The sequence below is a fragment of the Petaurus breviceps genome, unplaced genomic scaffold (assembly GCF_028583685.1).
Source record: "Petaurus breviceps papuanus isolate PSGF00001 unplaced genomic scaffold, PetGlider_PUasm1.0 90681, whole genome shotgun sequence".
Taxonomy (NCBI): Eukaryota; Metazoa; Chordata; class Mammalia; order Diprotodontia; family Petauridae; genus Petaurus; species Petaurus breviceps.
The window spans coordinates 4,970,430-4,977,554 of record NW_027187307.1 but is presented as its reverse complement, the minus strand read 5'-3'; positions in this window follow the sequence as shown (position 1 = coordinate 4,977,554).

Genomic DNA, 7,125 nt, shown 5'->3' with positions numbered 1-7,125 from the left:
TCTCTCTCTCTCTCTCTCTCTCTCTCTCTCTCTCTGTCTCTGTCTCTTCAGTGTTTCTATCCATTGCTCTTTGGTTCACTTGCAATTTTGATTCTTTGAAAATTATGGTTATTTCATCATTTGCTGCCATAATAGCATCATTAAGAGAATGTTGCTATTTTTAAAAAATGGCTTTTTTCTATCAGAGAGCAGTTGGGGATCGGTGAAAGCCTTCTGCAGTTTACCAAATGCCGTCCAGCTCTCTTTCTCCTGGTCAGTTTTAGGTTCAGTTTATTTCCTCTCTGCAGTATCCATCTAAGATATACGTGCTGATGTGTCTCTCCAACTGCATGTTATGTTGGCTGGACAATAGGCATTCTTTCATTTGATTTTTCCAATGCCTGTTGTTTTGCTAATCTCTTTTGCGTGGAAACAGATCTTACTGAGGAGGCCCTTGTGTCTTCTGGAGCTTTATGCACTCACTGTAATGTCATCTTCCAACAGGAACATGTAGAAGGCTTTGCCATCTATATAGGAAATCTTTCTGCCATTTGGCTTTTGCACAGGACATCCTCCATGACAGCGGCAAACACCTTTGACAAATGTATGTCTCCCTGTTGTATGTCTTAGTTGATACTGATTATCAGGGATCATGGAAAAAAGTCATCTTCATGGTGGGGTTTATCAAGGAATCTCATGTAACCTGGAAACATGCATGTGGAGCACCCAGTTGGAATAGAGCCTTTTAGGGCTTGTTTCCCCTGAGTCCAGTGCTTTTTTTTTTTATAGCAATTGGAGTTAAGTAACTTGCCCAAGGTTACACAGCCAGTTCTTTTGTGTGGGTGTTAAGTATCTGAGGCCGGAACCAATCCTGAGTCCTCTCAACTCTGGGGCCAGTGCTCTTACTGTGCCACCTAGCTGCCCTGACCAGTGCTTTTTTATAGTAAAAAACACAAACTACATATGTACATGTCAGTATTCACAGTTTACCTCTTGATTTTTTTGATAATAAAAATACTGCAAAACTGATCTAATGCGTATGAATGACCACATCATTCCCTTCTTTTAAAAAATAAACACCCATGGCTCCCTGTTGCCCAGAGCCATAACTAGCATGTGACAAATGAAGCTTAGCCCTGTGGTGCTAAGTGAGAAATGGGGACAACTGTGTTTTCTTCCCATCAATGCTTTATTTGTAAATGTCTTTAGCAGAAACTTTAGGAGGATACAATATGTATATAGAGACAAAGCATATATATATGAAGGGATAGAGTAATTCTGAGAGGGATGATCAGGAAAAGGCCCTCTGTACAAAGTAGCACGTGAGTTAGGGTTTCAGTGAAACTAGGGACAGATTCTAAGATGCAGAGGCAAGGAGTATATCTAGATATTGGGAGCCTCAGTGGCTGAGCTCAGTCACTTCCTATCTGTCTGACCCTGGGCAAGTCATACCTGTTTCCCTCAGTTTCCTCAACTGTAAAATGAGGGTAATAGCTACTTTGAAAGGTTGCTGTGAGGATCCAATGAGATTATATTTGTGAAGCACGTAGTGTGATATCTGGCAGGTGCTATTTAAATGCTTATAGCCCTTCACTTTCCCTTATCCTCTTCTCTAATTTGTTGTTAATTTTTTGTTGTTTGTTGTTGAGTCATTTCAGACTCTTTGTGACCCCATTTGGGGTTTACTTGGCAAAGATACTGGGCTGGTTTGCCATTTCCTTCTCCACCTCATTTTACAGATGAGAAACTGAGGCAGACAGGGTTAAATGATTTGCCCAGGGTCACACAGCTAGGAATTGTTTGAGGCCAGATATGAAGATTCTTACAGGTGCATCTTACTGATTCCAAGTCCAGTATCCATTGTGCCACCTAGCTGCCCCTGGTGTTGATTGGCAGTCAACTAATTATCTAATAAGGCAAAGAAATCGTAGTAAAAGGAAATTCACATCATCAAAAACACTAATTTTAGCCAATAATTCAACCTTTACAGTGATGAAAAGTGAGGTGGTTTTGATTTTGTTTTTAAGTAAGTCACTCTCAGATAGTGACACAGATAGATAGAAATAAAGGCCTGGTGTAAATTCAGAAATCAGTAGTTATTGAATAATCTGTTTAGTACAAGAGCACTTCCCAGCCTACTTTAGAAATTTGCAAGGGGAGTTATCACCTTTAGGACATTTTGGTGCAAAAAATGTTGCCTAGTGATGCTCTGGGATAGCATGTAAACCCAAAACATTTATTTGATCGTGCAGTTGCCTCCCACCACCTTCACCTCACCCTCTCCAGGCTGTCTTGGGAAATTAGAAATGTGAAAGCAATATTGTATGCTATAATTGGAGAGCTAGAGAACATTTATGGAAGGTCAGAAATGCTACCCCGCTTTTCTCAGTTGGTAAATATCAGGCTTGAATATTTATCCAAAGGCTTTTAGAGACACCAAGAAAACCATGTGCACTGCACGGGATTTCTAAATGATAGGGTGGATTAGGAGAGAAAGATTCGAACACCAAATGTACATGTACAAGTAAAGCCGTTATTCTTAATGCATGTGCACTTACAGGGTTTTCCATTAATTTTAGACTTCTGTTCACATATTTTCTCTTTAGGTTGTAAAATAAATGATAAAAGGATAATGATCACAAATTGCTTGGTATGTAGTGAGTTCAGCCAAGAAAAAAAACAAAAAATAAACCAAAAAAAAAAAAACAACCCAAACCACACACATGCCACAGGCCCACTTTTTTTCTGAAACATGCAGATAAAACTAAACCAATTTCTGCCTTTTCTTTAGTGCTATTATCTCAATTTTCTATTTTAGTGTACATGTGTATATGTACAACAATCTAGTCCAACCTGTTCAAGAATCCTTTCTAGAAATGATACCTACCTGTCATATTTGCAATTCAAAGAACATTAAATGCCACCCTGTGTTTTTGATGAGAAAGTGACAGACCTTGTTTTAATTGTCAGGGTTCTTTTTTGGGGGAGGTGAAGATTGCAAGAATTATGTCCATTTCAAAACCTTAATTTCAAGCTTGCATTTCAATAAGAAATCTCATCGGGGCGGCTAGGTGGCACAGTGAATAGAGCACCAGCCCTGAAGTCAGGAGGACCTGAATTCAAATGTGACCTCAGACACTTAACACAAAAACTAGCCCTGTGACCTTGGGCAAGTCACTTAACCCCAATTGCCCTCCAAAATGCAAAAAAAAAAAAAGGAAATGGCATCCCACTCACTAAACGCTGCCTTGGCCTTGAGCAATTTGAAGAAAAATGATAGAAAATCAAGTTAACATCCAATATTCTTTGTTATCATTTCTAGGGTGTCAGAAAGTACTTCTTGACTGAATGCTCTTGGTCCACAAGGAAGAAAGGAAGGATTCAGAGACTAAAAGACAGCTTCTCCTTATGTGGAGATGATAAGAGAGAGAGAGAGAGAGAGAGAGAGAGAGAGACAGATGTACCAATGTCCTGTTCTGCCCAGGTACCACAACAATGCCCTTTTGTCACAGGTAAGAGCTTAAGAGCTCAATGCCTGAGAAGATCAGGAAGAGATGCCCTCCCAGGAACTTCTTGGAGAAACCCTCAGTTTAAATTCTTTTTTTTTGTTTGTTTTTTATTTATTTTTATTTTGCTGGGGGGAAGGTAGGGCAATTGAGGTTAAGTAACTTGCCCAAGGTCACAGGGCTAGTTTTTTTTTCTATTTTTCAAATGCTTTATTAACTTCTGATTTACATCATTCATTTCTGCCAGATTTCAAGTTACAAATTTTTCCCCCGTTTTTCTCCTACCCACTGCCCCAAAATAGCAGTCCCACCGGATATCCCCTCCTCCAATCTGCTCTCTCCCATATTTTCTCCCATACCCCTTTCGACTTTTCCAGTGGATCTCTATGCCCCAGTGCCTGTATATCTTATTTTCCAATTACATGTAAAATAGTATCAATGATAGTATATATATATATATATATATATATATATATATTTAAATATTTGATTTTAAAACTTTGAATTCCAGATTCATTCCCTTCCTCCCTTGTCACCCACCTTTACTGGGAAGATAAGCAGTTCAGTATAGGTTGTACATGTGTGGCTAATGCAAAACAATAACATAGTACATATATTGTAAAAGACTGACTATATTTCCCTCCCTCCTATCCCACCTCCCACTTGTTCTATTCTCTACTTTGATCCCTTCCCTTTTCAAAAGTGGGTGCTTCCAACTTCCCTCCCCTGCAGCCTACCCTCCCTTCCTTCATCCCCCCTCTCATCCCCTTCCCCCACTACTCTTCTGGAGGGTGAGATACCCTATTTAGTGTGTATTTCATTCCCTCCTCAAGCCAAATTCAATGGGAATAAGGTCGACTCATTTCCTTTTGCCTTCCTATTCTTCCCCTCCATTGTAACCATTTTCCCTTGCCTCTTCTATATGAGATAGTTTACCCCATTCTGTCTCTCCCCATCTCCTCTCATTATATTCCTCTCTCACCTCTTAATTTCACCTTTTAAGTACCATCCCTTCCTGTTAAATTGGTCCTGTGCCCTCTATCTATGTATACCTGTAAACATGTATACACATTCACATATGTATTCATATGCCCATATACCCTCATATATAGATGTATATATATTTCTATTCCCTTCAACTACTGAGAAAAGTTTCATAAGTTACAATTATTGTGTTTCCATGTAGGAATGTTAATAGTTCAACTTTAGTAAGTTCCTTATGATTTCTTTTCCCTGTTTACCTTCTCATGCATTTCTTGCTTCTTGTATCTGAATGTCAAATTTTCTATTCAACTCTGGTATTTTCAGCAAGAATGCTTGAAAGTCCTCTATTCCACTGAATGACCATATTTCCCCCTGAAACATGATACTCAGTTTTGCTGGGTAGGTGACTCTTGGTTTTAATCCCAGCTCCTTTGACCTCCAGAATATCCTATTCCAAGCCCTTTGATCCCTCAGTGTAGAAGCAGCCAGATCCTGGGTTATCCTGATTGTGTTTCCACAATATTCAAATTGTTTCTTCCTGGCTGCTTGTAACATTCTCTCCTTAATCTGGGAATTCCAGGACCTGGCTATAATATTCCTAGGAGTTTTCTTTTTGGGATCTTTTTCAGGAGGTGATTGGTGGATTCTTTCAACCTGTATTTTGCCCTCTGGTTCTAAAACATCAGGGCAGTTTTCTTTGAGAACTTCCTGGAGGATGATTTCTAGGTTCTTACTTTGGTCATGGCTTTCAGGTAGTCCAATAATTTTTAAATTATCTCTCCTGGATCTATTTTCCAGGTCAGTGGTTTTTCCCATGAGATATTTCACCTTGCCTTCTCTTCTTTCATTTGTTTGGATCTGTTTAACAGCATCTTGATTTCTCATAAAGTCATTAGCTTCCATTTGCTCCAATCTAATTCTGAAGCAATGATTCTCCTCAGTGAGCTTTTGAGATTCTTTTTCCATCTGGAAAATTTGACTTTTTAAGGAATTCTTCTCATTGCCTTTTTGAGTCTCTTTTTCCATTTGAGTGAGTCTGTTTTATAAGGTGTTATTTTCCTCAGTCAGGCTGTTGACTCTCATTTCATAATTTCCTTGCATTGTTCTCATTTCTCTTCCCAATTTTTCCTCCACTTCTCTTATCTGCTTCTCAAGGTCCTCTATGGCCTGTAACCAGCTCATATTTTCCTTTGAAGCTTTTGGTGCAGGAGTTCTGACTTCACTGTCTTCCTCCTGTTCCATGCTTTGCTCCTTTTTGTCCCCAAAATAGGAGTGTAATGTTGGCATCTTCTGTCTGCTTTGTTTCCTTTGCCTGGTCATGTCGCCCCTCAGTCATTTGACCCCTGGGCTTTTTGCCACAGTAGAACTCTGCCACCAGACAGGGGAGCTTTTGTCCCAAATGCTGGGGTTTTCTCAGTTGCCGGAGGTATTAGTTGGGTGCCTTCTCTGAAGCCTCCATACACTCTGGCAAGCTGGACACACACCCCAGGACCTCCACCCTAGACTGCAATCCAGATCCAAGCAGGTTAAAGCAAGAGCGATTACCCCTCAGATTGGTGCTTGGTCCCCCTACACTCTGCAGGCCAGGAGCTGAAGCCACCATGTGGCACTGGCTGGCTGTGCCGAAGTCTCAATGGCTTCTTGCCCCAGGGGCAAAAGCCCATGCACTCCCACTTACTGGTCCCAAAGTCCAGACTGCACTGACCTCTCACTTTGTCCTTCGCATTTATGTGTTGATAAATCTGGAAATGGCCACAGCAGCTGCTGATCTGGAGTCCCTCCAGCTGGCGGCTGGTCAGGCCCGCCCTGGGGCTAAAGCCTTGGTGTGGGGCTGGGCTCGGCTCCCAGAGCACTGCGCTGGCCAATTCTTGCCGGTCTGCTGGGCTGTTCTTAGCGGGAGGTCAGCTTCTCTGTGTCATTTTGTGGGTTCTGCAGCTCCAAAGTTTGTTTAAAGTCCCCTTTTTACATGGATTGGGGAAGGTGGGAGCTGGAGCTGTGGGGAGGTCCTGCTTCTACTCCGCCATCTTGACTTAGCCCCCTCAGTTTAAATTCTTGACATTTCCCCACCCCAGAATGAAACTCAGGAGCACCAGTGGCAGTTTTCCAAGGTAACCCTCAGAAACTAGTCACATTGGCAACTGAGCGTTTTAACCTTTTGACTGGCTCTTGTCATTGATTTGCCTTTAGTACCTTGAAGAATTGTATCTTCTTGCTATGCTTTTGGCATTTTTAGATTGCTTTTTAGGACTGTTAAATCATACTTTTTTTAAGTATGTTTCCTCCTTTTTTTGTATTTTTGTTCATAATATTTTGAGATTCTCTTCTAGTGGGGATCTAGAGTTCTTAGTCAGTAGATACATTGTAGTGAATTTGGAGTCCGAGAATGTGGTTTCAAATCTTACCCTGCACTTAATGTCACTGTGACCCTTGGCTAGCCATGTCACATCTGTCCAGTTTTGCCATTTGTAAAGGGACGGAATTGGGCTAGATGACCTATAAGATTCCATCTAGCTCTTAATCTGGTATACTATGATCTTGTATTTCTGTTCAGTCATTTCAGTTGTATCTGGCACTTCATGACCCTATTTGGAGTTTTCTTGACAAAGAACCAGGGGTGGTTTGCCATTTCCTTCTCCAGTGCATTTTACAGATGACG